Source organism: Triticum aestivum, chromosome 3A (assembly GCF_018294505.1).
Source record: "Triticum aestivum cultivar Chinese Spring chromosome 3A, IWGSC CS RefSeq v2.1, whole genome shotgun sequence".
Lineage (NCBI taxonomy): Eukaryota > Viridiplantae > Streptophyta > Magnoliopsida > Poales > Poaceae > Triticum > Triticum aestivum.
The window spans coordinates 672369584-672393437 of record NC_057800.1 but is presented as its reverse complement, the minus strand read 5'-3'; the positions used below and the strand labels follow the sequence as shown (position 1 = coordinate 672393437).

The 23854-nt window shown below is 42.8% G+C and overlaps 2 pseudogenes; both read right to left on the bottom strand.

Moving 5' to 3' along the window:
- Window positions 1–15235: 15235 nt before the first annotated feature.
- Window positions 15236–16201, bottom strand: LOC123059036 (cytosolic sulfotransferase 6-like; annotated as a pseudogene).
- Window positions 16202–20598: 4397 nt separating this feature from the next.
- On the bottom strand, window positions 20599–21571 carry LOC123059035 (cytosolic sulfotransferase 15-like; annotated as a pseudogene).
- Between the last annotated feature and the right edge of the window lie 2283 nt (window positions 21572–23854).

Sequence of the window (23854 nt, the reverse complement as noted above, 5' to 3'; positions counted from 1 at the left end):
ATCAAAGAATAAAAATAAAATTTAGTTGCCTCCCAACAAGCGCTATCGTTTAACACCCCTAGCTAGGCATAAAAAGCAAGGATAGATCTAGGTATTGCCATCTTTGGTAGGCAATCCATAAGTGGCTCTCATAATAGATTCATAAGGTAATTTAATTTTCTTTCTAGGAAAGTGTTCCATGCCTTTCCTTAAAGGAAATTGGAATCTAATATTTCCTTCCTTCATATCAATAATTGCACCAATCGTTCTAAGGAAAGGTCTACCAAGAATAATAGGACATGAAGGATTGCAATCTATGTCAAGAACAATAAAATCTACGGGCACATAATTCCTATTTGCAACAATAAGAACATCATTAATTCTTACCATAGGTTTCTTAATAGTGGAATCCGCGAGGTGCAAGTTTAGAGAGCAATCATCAAAATCACGGAAACCTAACAAATCACACGAAGTCTTTGGAATCATGGAAACACTAGCACCCAAATCACATAAAGCATAGCATTCATGATCTTTAATTTTAATTTTAATATTTGGTTCCCACTCATCATAAAGTTTTCTAGGAATATAAACTTCTAACTCAAGTTTTTCTTCATAAGATTGCATCAAGGCATCAACGATATGTTTAGTGAACGCTTTATTTTGACTATAAGCGTGAGGAGAATTTAGCACGGATTGCAACAAGGAAATACAATCAATTAAAGAGAAATTTTCATAATTAAATTCCTTGAAATCCAAAATAGTGGGTTTAGCAACATCTAGGGTTTTAATTTCTTCGATCCCACTTTCATCAATTTTAGCATCAAGATCTAAAAACTCCGAATTCTTGGAACGTCTTCTAGGTAAAGGTGGATCATATTCAGTCCCATCATTATTAAGATTCATATTGCAAAACAAAGATTTAATAGGGGACACATCAATAAATTTTAGATCTTCATCTTTATTTTCATAGGAACTAGAGGAACACGCTCTTATAAAGGCATCTTTTAGATTTTCTCCCTCCCTTTTCTTAAAATTTAGAATTTCATTCTCGGGAGACAATGGAGAAGATAAGGGACTAGCCATAACGACAAGCAAACAAAATGCAAACAGGCAAAAGAGGCAAACGGAGAAAGAGAGGGAGGATAGAGAGAGGGGGTGAATAAAACGGCAAGGGTGAAGTGGGGGAGAGGAAAACGAGAGGCAAATGGCAAATAATGTAATGCGGGAGATAGGGATTGTGATGGGTACTTGGTATATTGACTTTTGCGTAGACTCCCCAGCAACGGTGCCAGAAATCCTTCTTGCTACCTCTTGAGCACTGTGTTGGTTTTCCCCGAAGAGGAAGGGATGATGCAGCAAAGTAGCGTAAGTATTTCCCTCAGTTTTGAGAACCAAGGTATCAATCCAGTAGGAGGCTACACGCGAGTCCCTCGTACCTGCACAAAACAAATAAATCCTCGCAACCAACACGATATGGGGTTGTCAATCCCTACACGACCACTTACGAGAGTGAGATCTGATAGATATCATAAGATAATATTTTTGGTATTTTTATGATAAAGATGCAAAGTAAAATAAAAGCAAAGGAAATAACTAAGTATTGGAAGATTAATATGACGAAGATAGACCCGGGGGCCATAGGTTTCACTAGTGGCTTCTCTCAAGAGCATAAGTATTCTATGGTGGGTGAACGAATTACTGTTGAGCAATTGACATAATTGAGCATAGTTATGAGAATATCTAGGTATGATCATGTATATAGGCATCACGTCCGAGACAAGTAGACCGACTCCTGCCTGCATCTACTACTATTACTCCACTCATCGACCGCTATCCAGCATGCATCTAGAGCATTAAGTTAATGAAAACAGAGTAACGCCTTAAGCAATATGACATAATGTAGAGGGATAAACTCATGCAATATGATGAAAACCCCATCTTGTTATCCTCGATGGCAACAATACAATACGTGCCTTGCTTCCCCTACTGTCACTAGGAAAGGACACCGCAAGATTGAACCCAACGCTAAGCACTTCTCCCATTGCAAGAAAGATCAATCTAGTAGGCCAAACCAAACTGATAATTCGAAGAGACTTGCAAAGATAACCAATCATGCATAAAAGAATTCAGAGAAGATTCAAATATTGTTTATAGATAGACTTGATCATAAACCCACAATTCTTCGGTCTCAACAAACACACCGCAAAAAGAAGATTACATCGAATAGATCTCCACAAGAGAGGGGGAGAACATTGTATTGAGATCCAAAAAGAGAGAAGAAGCCATCTAGCTAATAACTATGGACCCGTAGGTCTGAGGTGAACTACTCACACTTCATCGGAGGGGCTATGGTGATGATGTAGAAGCCCTCCGTGATCGATGCCTCCTCCGACGGAGCTCCGGAACAGGCCCCAAGATGGGATCTCGTGGATACAGAAAGTTGCGGTGGTGGAATTAGGGTTTTGGCTCCGTATATGATCGTTTGGGGGTACGTAGGTATATATAGGAGGAAGGAGTACGTCGGTGGAGCAACAAGCGGCCCACGAGGGTGGAGGGCACGCCTGGGGGGGGGGGGTAGGCGCGCCCCCTACCTCGTGGCCTCCTCTTGTGTTTCTTGACGTAGGGTCCAAGTCTCCCGGGTCTTGTTTGTTGAGAAAATCACGTTCCCGAAGGTTTCATTCCGTTTGGACTCCGTTTGATATTCCTTTTCTTTGAAACACTAAAATAGGCAAAAAAAACAACAATTCTGGGCTGGGCCTTCAGTTAGTAGGTTAGTCCCAAAATAATATAAAAGTGGGTAATAAATCCCAATAATGTCCAAAACAGTAGATAATATAGCATGGAGCAATCAAAAATTATAGATACGTTGGAGACGTATCATGACATAAAAATAATAATTATACTTCAAGCATACTAACTAAGCAATCATTTCTTCTCAAAATAACATGGCCAAAGAAAGTTATCCCTACAAAATCATATAGTTTGGCTATGCTCTATCTTCATAACACAAAATATTAAATCATGCAAAACCCTGATGACAAGCCAAGCAATTGTTTCATACTTTTGATGTTCTCAAACTTTTTCAACTTTCACACAATACATGAGCGTGAACCATGGACATAGCACTATAGGTGGAATAGAATGGCGGTTGTGGAGAAGACAAAAAGGAGAAGATAGTCTCGCATCAACTAGGCGTATCAACGGGCTATGGAGATGCCATCAATATATATCAATGTGAGTGAGTAGGGATTGCCATGCAACGGATGCACTAGAGCTATAAGTCTATGAAAGCTCAACAAAAGAAACTAAGTGGGTGTGCATCCAATTTGCTTGCTCACGAAGACCTAGGGCAATTTGAGGAAGCCCATCATTGGAATATACAAGCCAAGTTCTATAATGTAAAATTCTCACTAGTTTATGAAAGTGACAACATAGGAGACTCTCTATCATGATGATCATGGTGCTACTTTGAAGCACAAGTGTGGAAAAAGGATAGTAACATTGTCCCTTCTCTCTTTTTCTCTCATTTTTTTCTTTAGGCCTTCTTTCTTGTTTTCTTTTGGCCTCTTTTATTTATTTTCTTTTTTTTCGTCCGGAGTCTCATCCCGACTTGTGGGGTAATCATAGTCTCCATCATCCTTTCCTCACTGGGACAATGCTCTAATAATGATGATCATCACACATCTTTTTACTTACAACTCAATACTTAGAAAAAAATATGACTCTATGTGAATGCCTCCGGCGGTGTACCAGGATATGCAATGAATCTAGAGTGACATGTATGAAAAAATTATGAACGGTGGCTTTGCCACAAATACGATGTCAACTACATGATCATGCATGGCGATATGACAATGATGAAGCGTGTCATAACAAACGGAATGGTGGAAAGTTGCATGGCAGTATATCTCGGAATGGCTATGGAAATGCCATAATAGGTAGGTATGGTGGCTGTTTTGAGGAAGGTATATGGTGGGTGTATGATACCGGCGAAAAGTGCGCGGTAAAAGAGAGGCTAGCAAATGTGGAAGGGTGAGAGTGCGTATAATCCATGGACTCAATATTAGTCATAAAGAACTCACATACTAATTACAAAAATCTATTAGTTATCGAAATAAAGTACTATGCGCATGCTCCTAGGGGGATAGATTGGTATGAAAAGACCATCGCTCGTCCCCGACCGCCACTCATACGGAAGACAATCAATAAATAAATCATGCTCCGACTTCATCACATAACGGTTCACCATACGTGCATGCTACGGGAATCACAAACTTCAACACAAGTATTTCTCAAATTCACAACTACTCAACTAGCATGACTCTAATATCACCATCTCCATATCTCAAAACAATTATCAAGTATCAAACTTCTGATAGTATTCAATGCACTTATATGAAAGTTTTTATTATGCCTAAAAGCAAATTACCATGCTGTTCTAAAGGACTTTCAAAACAATATAAGTGAAGCATGAGAGATCAATAATTTCTATAAAATAAAACCACCACTGTGCTCTAAAAGATATAAGTGAAGCACTAGAGCAAAAACTATATAGCTCAAAAGATATAAGTGAAGCACATAGAGTATTCTAATAAATTCCGATTCATGTGTGTCTCTCTCAAAAGGTGTGTACAGCAAGGATGATTGTGGTAAACTAAAAATCAAAGACTCAAATCATACAAGACGCTCCAAGCAAAACACATATCATGTGGTGAATAAAAATATAGCTCCAAGTAAAGTTACCGATGAACGAAGACAAAAGACGGGATGCCTTCCGGGGCATCCCCAAGCTTAGGCTTTTCGGTGTCCTTGGATTTTACCTTGGGGTGCCTTGGGAATCCCCAATCTTAGGCTCTTGCCACTCCTTGTTCCATAATCCATCAAATCTTTACCCAAAACTTGAAAACTTCACAACACAAAACTTAACAGAAAATCTCGTGAGCTCCGTTAGCGAAAGAAAACAAAACACCACTTCAAGGTATTTTAATGAACTCATTATTTATTTATATTGGTGTTAAACCTACTGCATTCCAACTTTTATATGGTTTATAAACTCCATTACTAGGCATAGATTCATCAAAATAAGCAAACAACACACGAAAAACAGAATCTGTCAAAAACAAGAACAGTCTGTAGTAATCTGTATCAAACGCATACTTCTGGAACCCCAAAAATTCTAAAATAAATTGCTGGACGTGAGGAATTTATCTATTAATCATATGAAAAAATAATTAACTAAATATCACTCTCCAGTAAAAAGTTGTAGCTAATCTCGTGAGCGCTAAAGTTTCTGTTTTTTACAGCAAGATCAAAAAGACTTCCCCCAAGTCTTCCCAACGGTTCTACTTGGCACAAACACTAATTAAACACAAAACACACAACCAAAACAGAGGCTATATAAATTGTTTATTACTAAACAGGAACAAAAAGCAAGGAATAAAAATAAAGTTGGGTTGCCTCCCAACAAGCGCTATCGTTTAACGCCCCTAGCTAGGCATAAAAGCGAGGGTAGATCTAGGTATTGCCATGATAATAATAAGGTAAATCGCGAAAACTCATATCATACTCCCTACGTTCAGCAGCAAGTTTTCTTTTTGGAAAGCAAAGTAATCAAAAGGGCTAAATTTAATGGGACAAAAGTCCCCAAGATCATGCTCGGGAGGTATTGGTTCCTCCTTTGGCCCCTCATATTGCACAACCAATCAATCATTATAAGCATTCTTTTGGCAAAAAGTCATGAGTCTTTGTTCAAGGGAAAAACCCAACCCATTATTCTGGATAGCAAAATTATCATTAAATTCAGAGATCCTATCAACAAGAACATCGGTAGGAACATTTTTTCTAAGGTTTTCATTAAAAGCAACATGATCTAAGGATCGTAAACGCATAATGTCTTCTTGATAAAAAAAAGGATTGCTTCTATGGGAGGACGGCCGGCATCCACCCTATAATGCGCAAAAATTTCATTGGCCTATTTTATTATAAATCCGAACTGATGAGCTAAAAAGATGGTCGCTGCTCGCTTAACAGAAGAATGCTCAATATTAGAAAATTCTAGGAAAATCCTTTGTATGGAAGGATGCATATGTAAAAATTGTCTTTCAAGTTCAACTATGAGCAAAGATATAGCATCCGCGAGACTACTAGTTTTATGAAGAATAGACCCGCTCATGGTGGGCAAAGCACCGGCAGAGGTAAAGAAATCTTGAATAACTCCCTTCCCAATAATATTACCGCTACCAATCCGAAACCTTTTAGTGTGTAAATAGTAGGATTTTCAAGAGGATCATCAATAGCATCAAAGTTTTCCATATTATTATCCTTATCAATGATAACCTCCCCTGTTTCAGACATGAAGGCAACAAATTGCAAAAATAACAAGCACACAGAAGGCAGGAAGGAAAAAAGAGGCGAACGGGAAAGAGGGCGAATAAAACGGCATGAGTGAAGTGGGGGAGATGAAAACGAGAGGCAAATGGAAAATAATGTAATGCGAGGGATAAGAGTTTGTGATGGGTACTTGGTATGTCTTGACTTGGCGTAGATCTCCCCGGAAACGGCGCCAGAAATCCTTCTTGCTACCTCTTGATCATGCGTTGGTTTTCCCTTGAAGAGGAAAGGGTGATGCAGCAAAGCACCGTAAGTATTTCCCTCAGTTTTTGAGAACCAAGGTATCAATCCAGTAGGAGACCACGCGCGAGTCACCTCGTACCTACACAAACAAATAAGAACCTCGCAACCAATGCGATAAAGGGGTTGTCAATCCCTTCACGGCCACTTGCAAGAGTGAGATCTGAGGGAGATAATAATAATAAGATAACTATTTTGGTATTTTTATGATATAAATTGAAAATAAAGATTGCAAAGTAAAATAGCTTGGAAACTTGTATGATGGAAAATAGACCCGAGGGGCATAGGTTTCACTAGTGGCTTCTCTCAAGATAGCATAAGTATTACGGTGGGTGAACAAATTACTATAGAGCAATTGATAGAATTGAGCATACTAATGAGAATATCTAGGTATGATCATGTATATAGGCATCACGTCTGTGAAAAGTAGACCGACTCCTACCTGCATCTACTACTATTACTCCACACATCGACCGCTATCCAACATGCATCTAGAGAATTAAGTTCATAAGAACGGAGTAATGCTTTAAGCAAGATGACATGATGTAGAGGGATAAACATGCAATATGATATAAACCCCATATTTTTATCCTCGATGGCAACAATACAATACGTGTCGTTTCCCTACTGTCACTGGGATCGAGCACCGTAAGATTGAACCCAAAGCTAAGCACTTCTCCCATTGCAAGAAAGATCAATCTAGTAGGACAAACCAAACTGATAATTCGAAGAGACTTGCAAAGATAACTAATCATACATAAAAGAATTCAGAGAAGATTCAAATATTGTTCATAGATAATCTTGATCATAAACCCACAATTCATCGGATCTTGACAAACACACTGCAAAAAGAGTTACATCGGATAGATCTCCAAGAAGATCGAGGAGAACTTTGTTTTGAGATCCAAAGAGAGAGAAGAAGCCATCTAGCTAATAACTATGGACCCGACTCGTGGCTTCCTTGTTGGTTGCTTGACGTCCACTCCAAGTCCTCTTGATCACGTTTGTTCCAAAAATCACGCTCCCGAAGGTTTCATTCCATTTGCACTCCGTTTGATATTCTTTTTCTGCGAAACATTGAAATAGGCAAAAAAACAACAATTTGGGCTGGGCCTCCGGTTAATAGGTTAGTCCCAAAAATAATATAAAAGTGTATAAATAAGCCCATTAAACATCCAAAACAAAATATATAATAGCATGGAACAATCAAAAATTATAGATACGTTGGAGACGTATCAAATACCAGACTAAAGCATTAACACATAGTGAATGCATGAACTCCTCAAACTACGGTCATCACCGGTAAGTATCCCGATTATTGTCACTTCGGGGTTAACGGATCATAACACATAATAGCTGACTATAGACTTGCAAGATAGGATCAAGAACTCACATATATTCATGAAAACATAATAGGTTCAGATCTGGAATCATGGCACTCGGGCCCTAGTGACAAGCATTAAGCATAGCAAAGTCATAGCAACATCAATCTCAGAAGATAGTGGATACTAGGGATCAAACCCTAACAAAACTAACTTGATTACATGATAAATCTCATCCAACCCATCACCGTCCAGCAAGCCTACGATGGAATTACTCACGCATGGCGGTGAGCATCATGAAATTGGTGATGGAGGAAGGTTGATGATGACGATGGGGACGGATTCCCCTCTCCGGAGCCCCGAACGGACTCCAGATCAGCCCTCCCGAGAGAGTTTAGGGCTTGGCGGTGGATCTGTATCATAAAACGTGATGAATCCTTCTCTCTGATTTTTTTCTCCACGAACACGAATATATGGAGTTGGAGTTGAGGTCGGTGGAGCGTCAGGGGGCCCACGAGGCAGGGGGCGCCCATGGGGTAGGCGCGCCCCCACCCTCGTGGACAGGGTGTGGGCCCCCTGACGTGGATTCTTCTTCCATTATTTTTTATATATTCCAAAAATAATCTCCGTTGATTTTCACGTCATTCCGAGAACTTTTATTTCTGCACAAAAATAACATCATGGCAATTTTGCTAAAAACTACGTCAGTCCGGGTTAGTTCCATTCAAATCATGCAAGTTAGAGTCCAAAACAAGGGCAAACGTGTTTGGAAAAGTAGATACGACGGAGACATATCAGGGGGCTGAAGCCGACGATTGGCCAACTCTCAGATTTAACAAAACGGCCGCACAGGAGGTAAAATTTTCAAACAACAAACATTATATTACATAACGGCTCTGTTTCATAATACAGGAAGGGATAACATGAATGACTTCACTCAAAAATAATGTCTTTTGAACACTGGCCCTCTACAATGCGAGATCCCTTCAGGACATCATCAAAATACCGCTCGGGCGTGCGGTGCTCCTTGCCCGTGGGAGGTCCCTCGGTCGCAAGCTTGACGGCGTCCATCTTCGCCCACTGCACCTTGACATGGGCGAAGGCCATCCGCGCACCTTCAATGCAGACCAACTGCTTGATGGCATCAAGCCGATGGCAGGCATTGACCAGCCGCTTCACGAGCTGGAAGTAACTACTGGGTATGGCCGTATGGCTTCGACAGGCCATAGACGGATTATCAAATCCTTCATGGCTAGTTCGGCCACCCTATGCAGTTCGGTCAGCTGTTTCAGTTGATCACTAAAGGGCACCGAATGCTCTGGCGCAAGGTATTGCGACCAGAACAGCTTCTTCGTTAAGCTCCCTTCTTCGGCTCAGCAGAATTCCGCAGCGTCAGCAACACTGCGTGGCAGATCCGCAAACATCCCTGGAGAACTCCAAATCCGGGTCAGTAAGAGGAACCTTTTCATCACTTGCTCCGCATAATAAAGTCCTTACCCGCCGCGATTTTTCTGGCCTCCTGGATTTCCTGGAGGGCGCCCTGGGCTTCAACCCGGGCATCGTGTGTGCTTTGGCGGGCCTTGGCAAGTTTGGACTCTTGATCCGCAATATTGCGCTCCAAGGACTCGCACTTCCTCACGGCGTCCTGGAGCTCCTACTGGACCTCACCAACCCTGGACTCGTATTTTTTGCGAGCAGCTTGTTCCTTTGCCGCTCTCTTCCGGGCTTCGGCCAGCACCTTCTTGAGGGTCTCCACCTCGGTCGCCACTCCTACAAAATATCATGGCACTATGGTCAACACAAATCATTCATCCTTTCTGGATCTACACAAGGTCGTAGCATACCTTGATGGTCCTCCAGCTGTTTTTTCACGCGGCCAAGCTCTTCCTCGGTCCGCTCCAGACTTTGCTTCTGTCCGGAGACCTCAGCAGCATGAGAGGTCGCAGCCAGCAAAGACGCCTGCTTATTCACATAGACACGTATGGTTAGTCTCCTGCGAAAATTAGTTGATCCTTTGTCCTGCTTTTCTTTTCGAACACCCGACAGTGTCTCAGGGGCTATTGTCTATATTATGACATTCCTTTTGCATAAATTGCGTTTTCATACCTCAAAGCCTGTTAGAAGGCTTGTGCAGGCTTCGGTCAGTCCGCTCTTTACGGACTGAATCCTCTCAACCACCATACCCATGAGGGTATGGTGTTCCTCAACAATGGAAGCACTTCGCAGCACTTCCAGTAGAGTATCCGGTGCCTCTGGATGGACAGAGATCACTAGTGGAATTGGTGCACCTCCTTCTTTCGAAGGAGGCTGCTTGCCAGATTCTGGAGCCGTATAGGTCTCCGGAATTGTATTCGGATGGGGGCGGATTGGATATGCCCCCCATCGCCAGTCTTCATGGGGATTTGCTCCCCCCATGTGTCCGGCGACCGAGGGTTCACCCTCTGGCGCCACCCTGACGGCCTCCTGCGTCTCTCCCTGGCCTGGGGAGGTCCTTCGGGACAGCACATCGGTGTCAACCATGGCCTTGGGAGAAGAGGCCGCCGGAAGGGACCTGTGTCCATCACCTTCGGATCCAGCGAATTCCCAGAACATGATGATCACTGGAGGTCGGAACGAGCCGGACTGCAGCACATAATTCAACATGTTAAAACCATGAAGTAAAGGAGTTGGATATATGTGTGCGCCTTTGAGGACTTACGATTCGGCCAGGGGCTTATCCCTGAGGCACCACTCGGAGCTGCTATTGATGTCCCACGCGGAGTTGTCCGTGGGGGAGACCTTCCCCTTCTTGGACGCCTCTGCCTCCAGATGCGTGGAGGCCGCCCTTTTCTCCCCCCCCCCCCCTCCGGGGGAGTGTTGCTTTCCTCCTCCTCCTAGTCGTCCTCGGCGTGGGAGGAGTGGGTCTCAGCGTCTTCAAACGTCATGTCTGAAGTGCCCTTACAGCGAAGACCACTCCAGGTCTCCTTGGCCTTCTTCTCCGGTGCTTGGTAGGGCGTCGGAACCAGCATCTTTGTCAGAAGGATTGCTGGGTTTTCGGGCAGCGGAGCCGGACACTGGATCCGCTCCGCCTTCTTTATCCAGCCCTGAAAAAATAAATGGGGAAGCTTAGGTGTCTTCCTTGAGTATGCAAGTAAAGGATACACCTTGAAATACGAAAAACTTACCGGATTGGCGGGATGGGCCAGGTCGTGCCCATGGTCCTCGGTCGTCGCCGGCCACGTCTTGTTGGCCTTAAAGAGAACCTTTCATATGTCTTCGTGCGTAGTGCTGTAGAACTGTTGCAACGTCTGGTGCTCTGCCAGATCGAACTCCTAGAAACGGCAAGCCCGGGTTTGGCACGGAAGGATCCGGCGAACAAGCATCACCTGGATCACATTAACAAGCTTAATGTTCTTGTCTACCATGCTCCTGATGCGCGTCTGAAGCGCTGTCAGCTCGTCCGACGAAGACCAGTCCAGGCCCTTCTCTAGCCAGGAGGTGAGCCACATTGAGGCTCCGGACTGGAATTCGGGAGCTGCGGCCTAGGTGGCGTTGCGAGGCTCTGTGACATAGAACCATTGTTGTTACCACCCTTTAACGGTCTCCACGAAGGTACCTTTGGGCCATGAGACATTGGGCATCTTTCTCACCATGACGCCTCTGCACTCTGCGTGTTGACCGCCCACCACCTTCGGCTTCACATTGAAGATCTTTAACCACAATCCGAAGTGGGGTGGGATGCGGAGGAAGGCCTCACACACGACAATAAATGCCGAGATGTTGAGGAAGGAGTTGGGGCCAGATCGTGGAAATTCAGCCCGTAGTAGAACATGAGTCCGCGGACGAAGTAGGGGATGAATACCACCCTCTCATGGGGCTCCGGAGTGGGGATGATCAACCCTGTTGCTGGAAGCCGGTGGGCGATTTCCTGGGCTAAGTACCCGGCCTCCCGAAGCTTGCTGATGTCCTTCTCCTTGACGGAGGAAACCATCCACTTGCCCTGCGCTCCAGATCTGGACATGGTTGGAGTGCTTTTTTGAGGTCGAAGCTTGGGCGCTGGAGCTCGAGAATGGATGGGCAGAGAAGAAGAGGGTGTGGGTGAAAAGGTGAAGTCCTTATCCCTTTATAAAGGTTGCGAATATCAAGCGCCTCCCCACTCGCCTTAAAACTCACCTATTCCCCAACGGTCGTGCGGACGGCGCGCTTGGATTACCCACGCCCGCATTGATGAGAATCCCACAATAAGGGGATATGATCTCTGCTTCGACAAGACGTGTCAATAAAGCCGCATCTTGAAACATGGAGCGGGAGGCTAAAAACGGTTTGAAATAATGACCGGGCAGTGACGTGATGTCATGCTACAAAAGTTGTCGGTGGATTGGACTCGTGAAATATTATACTCTCTGCGCGCGTGCGCACGCGTGTGTGTGTGTGTGTGTGTGTGTGTGTGTGTGTGTGGTACTCGTTTTGCAGAGCCGGACACGTCTTCTATGTTCGAAAGCTATTTTGGAGTATTCAAAGGAGGAACCTGCCTTGCAATGCCGAAAACAATCTGCGCGCCGCACACATCGTCATTGAAGCCTGGTTCAGGGGCTACCGAGGGAGTCCTGGACTAAGGGGTCCTCGGGCGTCCGGACTATGTAACATGGGCCGGACTAATGGGCTATGAAGATATAAGACAGAAGACTTCCTCCCTTGTCCGGATGGGACTCTCCTTTGCGTGGATGGCAAGCTTGCGTTCAGATATGTAGATTCTTTCCTTTGTAAACCGACTTTGTACAACCCTAGGCCCCTCCGGTGTCTATATAAACCGGAGGGTTTAGTCCGTAGAAGCAATCACAATCATACTGGCTAGACATCTAGGGTTTAACCATTACGATCTCGTGGTATATCAACTCTTGTAATCCTCATATTCATCAAGATCAATCAAGCAGGAAGTGGGGTATTACCTCCATAAAGAGGGCCCAAACCTAGGTAAACATCGTGTTCCCTGTCTCCTGTTACCATCGACCCTAGACGCACAGTTCAGGACCCCCTACCCGAGATCCGCCGGCTTTGACACCGACAAGCACCGGTCCACCCACATATCAAATTATCAAAGTAGCGAACACAATTCAAACCAACATGATGAAAATCCCGTGTACCCTCAAGAACGCTTTGCTTATTATAAGAGACCGTTTTGGCCTGTCCTTTGTCTCAAAAGGATTGGGCTACCTTGTTGCACCTTTGCTACTATTATTGTTACTTGCTCGTTACAAATTATCTTGCTACCAAACTACTCTGTTACTTACAATTTCAGCACTTGCAGACATTACCTTACTGAAAACCACTTGTCATTTCCTTCTGCTCCTCGTTGGGTTCAACACTCTTATTTATCGAAAAGAGCTACAATTGATCCCCTATACTTGTCGGTCATCAATGGGCGATCTTTGACATGATAAGTAGTGTGTTGGGGTTGTCATAAAATGAGATAGTATTAACTTGTTGCTTTAACATCAATAGAAGATGTTTGATATGTTGCTTATATCTCAAATGTAAAGTACAGAAAATTGAATGAATATTAAAAAAAAAGTCTGTAAAACATCAAAGCATGTACTCTTAATTATTGGATAAAGACTTTGGTCGAACAATCACACGCATAATAAAGCATGTATCACATTTTTAGAATTAACAGAAAAGAAATAACATAGTTTGAATTCCATTATCGAGATGTTATTGTCATAATTTTTTCTTAGTTCTACGCATGTACCATGAGCACTAATACTTAACTACAAAAGTCAGCTAATGCTATGCATGTACTACACCGAACAACTCCAACTGCGCAATACACAAATACTTGAGAGCAGTCTAACTGTTCTTTTTTTCTAAACAGAGGCAGAAGATTTGAGCAGTCTAATAGTGACCTATTAATATTTTGAGTTCCACTTCGCTGGACCAAACCACGTGGGAAATACATTATTAGAGGCATGGTCTTGATGCTCAAAAATTTCAGTCATGCTTGATGTCGTTTGATTGAGCGGTGCCTTTTCAACTACCGTTCATATGTATGTTGTAGCGTCCCCATTTTAAGTATTTTATACTGCCAGTTTAGCTTTAGTCAATGTTTAAGTCGACACTAACAACCATCCAATCTGATCACTAGACTTCGTTTCAATATAGAGGGACATAATATCTTCCTTGGATGTCTGTAAAGTTGGAAAAAATATTACTTAGTCAACTGAGAAATAGTCACTCCCATTCTCTTTCCATATAAGCTTTGGTGGTACAACACGCAACATTTTCGGATCAACTCTTACACAAAACGATGACAAAAATGTAGGAAAAGGTTCCATGGAGACAGTCTCCACGCCCACTCCTGTGCATACCCAACCTCAGCATCCGACAGCACCAAGGGACTAGTAGTCATCAACCATCTTCAAAGTTAAATTTATCACATACGTGGAGTAGTTCACATTACTATGCATTTATAAATCTCACAACAATTATTGTAGTTGCCTTCCGATGATTGTTCATACTCCCTCTTTTCCGGTTTAGGCTGGTTGTAGTGGGAGTATCATAAGTAGTATCATGCATGCCAACTAAATATTTTGGATGATGCGCACATAATTAAATGAGGAAAGAGAGGATGTAGTATCATATCATGATACCGTATCATATTAAATGCTCCACTAGTTTGTGTCATGCATGGCAATTAATAAGGCAATCTAAGATACTAACTTATGATACTATGCATTACGGAGGTAGTATCACACACTAGTATCATATGCATGATACTAGTATATGATACTCCCCATTACAACCAGCCTTATAGGGCTTATCTCAAAATTTTGGTTTTTCCATTTTATAAGGCTCAATTTGGTTGTTTCCCATCACATGTTCAGATTTCAAGGTGCATTATATCATTGCATATAAATATTAAGAGAAAATTGACCAATGCATGTAATTTATGCATGCATGCATTGCAATTAATGCATTGGTAAACATACTTTTTTTGAGGAAAACAAGAGCATTAATTGGGTGCTTTTGCAAACTATAAAAAAATTTCACCACTCACCATCTACCTTGGTTGGTGAGATTTTTGAATTGAGCCTTATAAATCGAAAAGGAGGGAGTATCTCAAAACTAGGGCCAAGTAAATGAAAACAAAACAAAATGTTGCTAAAATAGCGAAGTACGTAGTCTTTCACATTATTATTGGGGACATACATTTGGGTTGCACAAGCACACACACATACCTTTTTCGAAAAGAGGGGAACACCCACGGCTTCTGCATCGAGTGATGCACGTAGCCTTAGCAAGCATTAATCATGACAGTAATGAAGATGTCAAAATGTAAGATCAGATCCTCTCAGCTTCTCCTCAACAATGTCATCCAGCTTCTCTGCCATCTCAACAGTCAAGTGGTTTGCCCAGTCACCAACCTTCGCAGTCCTAAAGAAGGAAGAATTCTCCATTGGCACCCCGCCAATCCTATCAGATACCCCGGAAGAGTTGATTGGTATGCTTTTGAGCTTATCGAAGCTACACAAGTGCACGACATCCTCCACAACCCCACATCGCACCTCCTCCTCCGTGAAGGGAACACGGAGGAACTCGGCGAGCGTCTTGACATGCTCGACCGGTTGGGCCATCATCTCGTCATACTTCAAGAAGAGAACTCTATCGTTGTTTGATATGCTTTCCTTCCAGAACCCGAGATTATGTTCCCATATAGGCCCATACGAGGATTCCCACTTGGAAAACAACTCAAATGCTTTATCTATGGAGAAGTTCTTGTTTACCTTGTAGAGGAAGTGCCATAAGGACACGAGCACATCCTTGGGACTGCGGCATAGGTACACAACTCGGCAACCGAGGGTCGCCACGCACGGAGGCAGCAGCGTAACCGGCATATGGGTGGAGAGGATCCTTGGGGAGGGGAGCTTCTCGAGATCGGCGAGAGGGCGGAGCTGACGGTAGGGCATCTCGAGAAATGGCACGAGGTCCTGGGGGTGGTGGGTGAGCAGCGGGTGGTCGTCGCCGGTGACGGCGTGGCGAAAGCGGTTGGTGACGGTGAAGGCAAGGGCCTTGAGCCAGGTGGTGCCGCACTTTGGTTACGTGATGAGGAGGATGTCGTCGGGGCGCGCCTTGAACTGCTCTTGCACGATCTTGACGCTCTGCACGGCCGGGGGTCTCAGCCAACAGCCTTGATACAGCACCCAGAAACCTTGCGTCTTTGGAACAAAGCTCTCATCTCCTCCTCCCTCTACGACGCCGGCGTTGTGGTTACTCTCCGTTTGAGCATCTGCCATGGCGAATTGTGGAGCTAAGTTGGGGGTGGTGGGTAATTGGGTATGAGCAGGTCGAGGCATCCAGGATGGGTATTTATCAAGGATTTTAGTGTTTAAACAAGACAGCATTAAACTAAGTGACCGCAATATACTAACATGTACGACGAGGTCTACTTGACTAAAGTGAGCACCAAGCAATCAAAAGGTGTAATACTTAACTGCAAAAGCGAAGCACACTAAAGGGATCAAATGAGAGCCAAACAATTCCTCGTACGCAGTATGAAAAGGCAACAATGGGCGGGCGACACCTGAGCAGCTGAGCATTCAGTGAGCTGTAAATCAGTTTGAGTTCCACTTGCGTATACAAAATTACTTGGGAACTTTTAACATGGTCCCTTCTACCTGCACTTTTCACACAAGAGGTAAAAGTATATAATGGGTTTGAGAGAGTAAAATGCACAGAACCACCACATTAGCGTCATAGCTCTCGGAAAAACCATCACTTTATAAATGTGACACTTTGCATCGAACCAAAAAATTAACAGTGACAAAAAAACACTTAGCAAAATTTTGATCGCATTTTGACGTGGCAAATCGCCGACGTGCCGAAAGGGGTGACGGCGCGCCGGCTGAGCTGGGATCGGAACATGACCTCCTTCCTCCCACTTACATGTGGGTCCCAGCAGAGAGGAGAAAAAATCGCTACAGTGCAGCGTTGGAATGGTCAACACGCTGGACAGTGAGCTGCTCATGGGGGTAGGGTGTACGTGTGTGCATTTATAGGAATGAGTGTGTATGCGTATATATGAGCAATTGCGTTTATATTGTGTGGGAGAAAAAAGATAGACCTTGATGCTCGGTTGGAAGTTTCAGCCACGCTTGATGTAGTTTGATCGAACGTTGCTTTTTCTGTAGACATGTACTACATTGTAGCGTCTCCCTCTTTAGTAGTAGTTTCTTCGGGTTTTTTATTTACTTTGCATATTAGCTTTGTCTTAGGTTAAACTTTTTAAATTTTCACCAAAGTTATACAAACAATAATTAACACCTACAATACCAACTCAATACCACTAGAATTATTATTTAATATACTTTCACACCACTTTTTCTTATTGTGAAAGTCTAGATTGTTTCGTTAAACTTGGTCAAACTTTATAAAGTTTGACTTAGATCAAATCTAACGGAGTAAATAAAAATGAAGGGAGCATTAAATTACCGGTTTAATCACAATTCATTTTGTTCTATGCCAACAACCATCCAATCTCCCAGCCCCAAAGAAAAAATATCCAATGTGATCACCAAAAGTCATATTTTTTAAATAAAGAACACTTATATTAACTTTAAATATAGCATCAACCTCGGCCTTTGCATAGCTAAGATGCATACAACAACAAACTATAATCTCTCAAACAAAGTAAGAAACACGACACCTTAGCAACAACAAAGCCTGAAATACACAACGGAACCTGGGTCTAGGCGCACCCGAATAGAAGAAAAAAATAAAAATAGGAAAAAATAAAAAAAATCTGGAACTTTGTTAGAATTAGAATTGTCTGGTGTAGTGCTCCCTGCTGTAAAGTTTCGCAATAAAATGACTTTCGTGGTATCTGGAACGAATAAAGACAAAGTTGATGCTATATTAACCATACTATTCAAACACTTTGTACTTGCAATTTTGTATTTTTGCCAACAAATAGGTCGGCACTTCATCAGGTGTAGTATAGACCACATACGAAGTTAGTGTGTACGACGAAATAACATGCATAGGAGAAGAGATTTTTCCATTAAAAACACAATCATTTCAATATTGTCAAAGCAATAATAGTAAGGCAGATGCTCCCACCCTTATTACACTACTAAACCCATTTGGTATCCTGTTCAGCCAGTGATGCTACATATTAGCAACACTTGTCGGTGGATACGAATTGGACTCTATTTAGATGGCTGGCCACGTAGAACGCACAAACTTATATTTAAAAGGGTATTTTCTTGTCTTGTCATGAGTATAAAAAACACTCGTTGCTTCCTTTTCAGTTTCGACGAGCGATATTGTCTTTACTTGACACGACTCCCTTCCCAAGATATCACATGAAGATTTTAACTTTCAATGACATCTTTGCGTTTTCAATTTTGTTTATTGTTGTCCATTAGAATCTCTTAATATGAGAGTGCATGGTATGTAGAGTCAACTGAGAAGGACCCAGATGTAGTTAGATTCCAGTGAGACACGTCATATCCTTATGTCAGGTTAATTGAATGCAATGGGATTGAATATGTTGCCATGACACAGGTGGAGGGGCCAATAAAATTCCTCTGAAATAAAATATCTGAGGGGGGAGGGGGGATTGAGCACATGCGCAAGGGCATCATTTTTCACGTGAACAATGCGCTACAAGGTTGTATGATGTTCCCGGAGTGTGATGTTTCCCGGGCATTTGTCCTCTCATAAGTGTATCTCGGAGTCTTCCTTTATCATGAAAGATGCAAAGCGAAAAATATGTTTCTTTGTCGCCATTAGTTGAAACCAATAAATGTGAATCATCAGACTTCTAGAATGCCTGTGACACAACTTTCTGGCCTAGATACTTCTTGTGTAGTAGAGTTTCTCAAACGCCATCGTCGGTAAGTAGTTTGAAGAGACATTTACCGAGTAAGGCGTCATTCTCGACCTGGAAGTCATTGATACCTAGACCTCCCTGGTCTTCCAGTCGACAAACCACACTTCATTTGGTTAGTCCATATGTTTTCTTTTTACTATTTCCTTGCCAAAAGAATCTGCATATGAATTCAGTTTTTGCAGACCCCTTTGGAAAGTTGAAACATTGAGAGCATGTAGAGAACCATTTTCATGAGACCATAGTTGATCAACACCGGTTGTCCATCAATGGAGGCCAACTTGCATTTCCAACTGTTCAAACATTTCTGTAAGCACTCTTCGACATGTTTCCACTCTACACAAGTGAGAAATTGATAATGCATTAGGATTCACACATATTTAAATGGGAATTGGCTTTGTGGAACAAAACAAATCACTTTTGTGAATATTAATTTTAAGATCTGTTGCTCTAAAGCTAAAAGCAGGAGTTTTAGATTGCTATCCTTATTCAGGTTATGTTACATAAACAGAATCGTGTTCTCGGGCATATTGTACTATTGAGAGTCTACAAGATGTGGCACTGCTATTGTAGTTTGGTCGTTTTGTTTGGTGTGTCCGATCAAAGTATCTAGCATGCCCGTGACAATGTTAAATAATATTGGAGATAGTGGATCACAATGACTATAAACCCTAATTGAGAAATAACTATTCCTAAGTTGATTGAAAAATAGTCACTGCCATTTTATTCACATATAGGCTTTGTTGGTCCAACTCATCAAAGTGGGGTACTACAAATGAGTGTATGAGTCGCAGGTGGGCTAGGCTATTAGGGACTGTTTGGTTGCTACCCTGAGAAAAATCTGCCTGGCCAGAGGGAAGCCGGACACTAGCCTGAACCTTGTTTGGTTGGCAGCATGAGCACTCTTATAGCTAGCCTGACCTGAGCACACAGGCACACAATTAGCCCGAGTCAGGCCACCAAAATCGGAGGGCTGAGCTTCAGGCACACACACGCAAATATATTTTAATGGTTGATCAGTGTACTTTAATGGTTCACCCATGTTGCATGCAACTAGCAATCATTGCATCATACCATTCTTTATTTTCTCAGGCTAGGCACGAACCAAACAACACTTGGCCGGAGCTGCCTAGTCGGGTTAAAAGCACAAAAATCTCAGGCTACACTCAGGCACGTAATTTTCTCAGGCATGGTGCTCAGGGCACTGACCAAACAGCCCCTTAGCTTCTTTGGACCATATGGTGTTAGGTATGCGTAAAAGGATTCTCAAATTACTCCCTCCGATTCGCCAATAGTAGTTCCATCAACATAATCTTCAAAGTTAAAATTTAACCACTAGTACATTTTTTGTAAATCTCATAATAATTGACGCAGTCATCTTTTACATATAAGTTTTGCTCTATTGCTCATATGTCGAAAGGACAATAGTCAATGATAACAAAATAAAACAAAACAAAAGGGTTAGCAAAACATTAAAATACAGTGTTTCACATTGTTATTAAGAACACACATTTTTGGTTGCACAAGCACATGCATAGTTAAGCATAACAACAATAAGTCAACATGGAGATCTGATCCTCTCAACTTCTCCTCAACAATGGCATCACAAAGGTTCTGCTCATATCTCAAAAGGCAACGGAATAAATGAGACAAAATAAAAGGTTAACAAAACATCAAAGTACATAGTATTTCACGCTTATTTTGGTTGCACAAACACACACACACACACACACACACACACACACACACACACACACACACACACACACACACACACACAAAGTTAAGCATGACACCGAGCTGTCAAAATATGAGACCAGATCCTCTCAGCTTCTCCTCAATAATGGCATCCAGCTTCTTTGCCATCTCTTCCGTCAAGTGGTTTGCCCAGTCACCGACCTTTCCGGTCCTAAAGTAGGCAGAGTTCTCCATTGGCAGCCCGCCAATCCGATCAATTGCTCCTGATGAATTGATTGGCATGCTCTTGAGCTTATCGAAGCTACACAGGTGCACGACATCCCCCACGACTCTACGGCTCACCTCCTCCTCGGTGAAGGGGACACAGAGGAACTTGGCGAGCATCTTGACGTGCTTGACTGGTTCGGCCATCATCTCGTCATACTTCAAGAAAAGGACATTGTCGCTCTCCGCTATGCTTTTCTTCCATAAACCAAGATTGTGTTCCCATATAGGCCCATACGGGGATAGCCCATGAGAAAACAACTCAAATGCTTTATCCATGGGCATGGTGTAGTCCACGCCTACCTTGTTGGTGAAGTGCCATAAGGACACAAACACGTCCTTGGGATTGCGGCACAGGTACACAACACGGCATCCAAGGTTAGACACGGACGGAGGTAGCAATGTGATCGGCATGTGGGTGGCGAGGAGCCTAGGTGAGGCGAGCTTCTCAAGATCAGCAAGAGGCTGTAGCTGGCGGTAGGGCATCTCGAGAAACGGCACTAGGTCTTGACTCCTGAGGGTGGTGGGTGAGCAGCGGGTGGTCATCGCTGGTGGCGGCGTGGCGAAAACGGTTTGTGATGGTGAACGCGAGGGCCTTTAGCCAGGTGGTGCCGCACTTTGGGAACGTGACAAGGGAGGTGTCTGCGGGGCGAGCGTTGAAGCACTCTTGCACGAGCATGATGCTTTGCACGTTGTGGGGTCTCAGCCAGCAGCCTTGATACAGGACCCAGCCTCCTCGCACCTCTGCAACATGGCTCGCTTGTCCTTCCTCCATGATGCTGGTATGGTTGCTCTCGCTTTGAGCTCCTGCCATGGCCAATTTTTGAGATGAGCTGGGGTTGGTGGGTGATTTTGATAGTGAGCACGACCAGATGTAGCATTGGTATTTGTATAAGGGGCTATAGACAAAGGGAAAACATTAAACTAGCATGTCGGCCCTAGTATTGAATTGTGCGCATGTACCACGAGCTCTATAGTTTAATTGCACATGACTGTCAAAGTGGGCGCCGGATATGCTTACCCAAGGCGACACTTGAGCGGTTGAGCTGTACATGATTAACTTGAGCGCAGTGAGCCAAACCAAACAAAGTAAAAAAAATGAATTATTCGGGGAGAGTGGATTTCTTGCTCCTGAGCTCCATGGAGCCCTGTTTCTGAAAACTTCACAAATAATGTTTTAAAGTTTCAAAAAATCTGAAAATAAATAGAGATGAACATTTAGATGTATACTACATTTCTGTAAAAGGTTTCATGATCAAATACGCATTAGTGTGAGCTGTATAAAGAAAATCAGACTTTTATAATGAATAGATTTCATGTGCTAGGAAGACATGTTTTCTTGTGTGTAGCTTGAACCAGAACGTATTTCTTCATGAAAATTTAAGGCGTGTACTACACATCCATAGGTTCATGTGTAATTTTTTTTCAGATTTTTTAAAAAAAAAATCAAAATGTGTTTTTGTATTTTTTAAATGAAATTTTACATGTGCTTTGATATCGTTTCATTGACCGGTGTTCTTTCCACATTATGGGTATGGCCTTCGTGGTGAAGAAAAGGCGTTGGATGGGTCGTCGTGTTGTTGTTACATGTCGCAACGTTGGCGTACTGGTGATGTTCTCATGAGCCCTACACGAACACCACAGTTACCGGCGAGTATGCCCATAACCCCTCACACAACGAAGTACACTCTTACAAACAAGCCCCACGAATGATCCCCGTAGCCCCAAGCCACCGCAACCCATCATTTGTAGGTTGCTTAGTAACTTAGTAGTTGCTCATCTAAATCTTCCATTCCTATGAACCGCAAGATTACTTGCGGGGATTTTACTCCTCACTTGCCACCATACCATGTTCATGGCTTATTGGACGAGTTGTGTAACACGTGCACATGTTTTTGCTAGCAGTTATAATTCCACAAATGACAAATAGCACTGACATTCCCTGAAAAAGACTAATTGCATTGTCATAAACTTCCCTGAGGGCATCTCTACCAGATCCCCTATTCTAAAAGTCAAAAATCTTCTTTATCCCATTTTCCTAATTTATTTAGGGAATTACTTTTGCATAGCTAGCAGATTCCCTATCATAAAATTATCATTTTGCCAATTCTTTAAAATGTTTACTCAAACAAATTCATCATATTTCAATACGAACATAGAGAATTCAGATGCTGACAAATCATAATTCAACTACGAACGGAAATTAAGTTTGTTGAATCCTTCAAACATAGCCATAATGTGTGCTAAAAGGCACATTCATTCCAAATAAACATTAATACATGGTGGAGCAAAAGCTATCGTAGTTCAAATGGACCTCAATCACTCGTGTCGTCACCGTCGGCAGCACCACTGCCGCCGCCACCACACAACTTAGCCAAGATGTCCCCACGAGTGAACTCTTAATATTATCTTGCCTTGTCATGCATCCTGCTAGGATCCATCCACATGGTAGCATGTTCCTCAGCCAACCTCTTGTTCCGTTGCTCCTCGGCCACCATTGCAAGCTTTGCTCCTCAATCACAATATTTCCCTTTTCTTTTTCTCACCCTCCAATTGAAACAATATTTTCTCCTCTAGTTCAATTTGTTTCTCCCTTCGGTAGCACCTTTCTATCCTCGGTTGTCATCTTTGCCTTCCAGTTCTCCTCTTCCATCAACTTCATCTCATAGAAACAAGCCATCTTCTCCTCCTTCTGTTCGGCCGCTAATGCCCTTTTCACCTCCACCATTGCAATCAACTTTTCTTTTTTATGTTGTGACACACCATTCTTCTTGACATTATTTCCATATTTTGATCCATCCGAAAACACATGAGTGGATAGGTTCTCTACCAAGTCATTATCATCAACATTGGTGTTGAGCCTTTGTCTCTTTGGTGTGGCTTCAAAGTTCCTTCTCAATCCTTTGATATGGAAATAGTCTCATTGTTATTGTATTACACGTCGATCCTTTGCCAAAATTTATCCTTTATTTTGTCGGCACCGACCGTGGCATCGAGAGTGATGTTCACCCAAGATTCACACAAACATTTTCTTCCTCGGTCTTGTAGTTGCACGACCTACACCCCTTTTCTTGTTTATTTGAGTTTCCTCAACCTC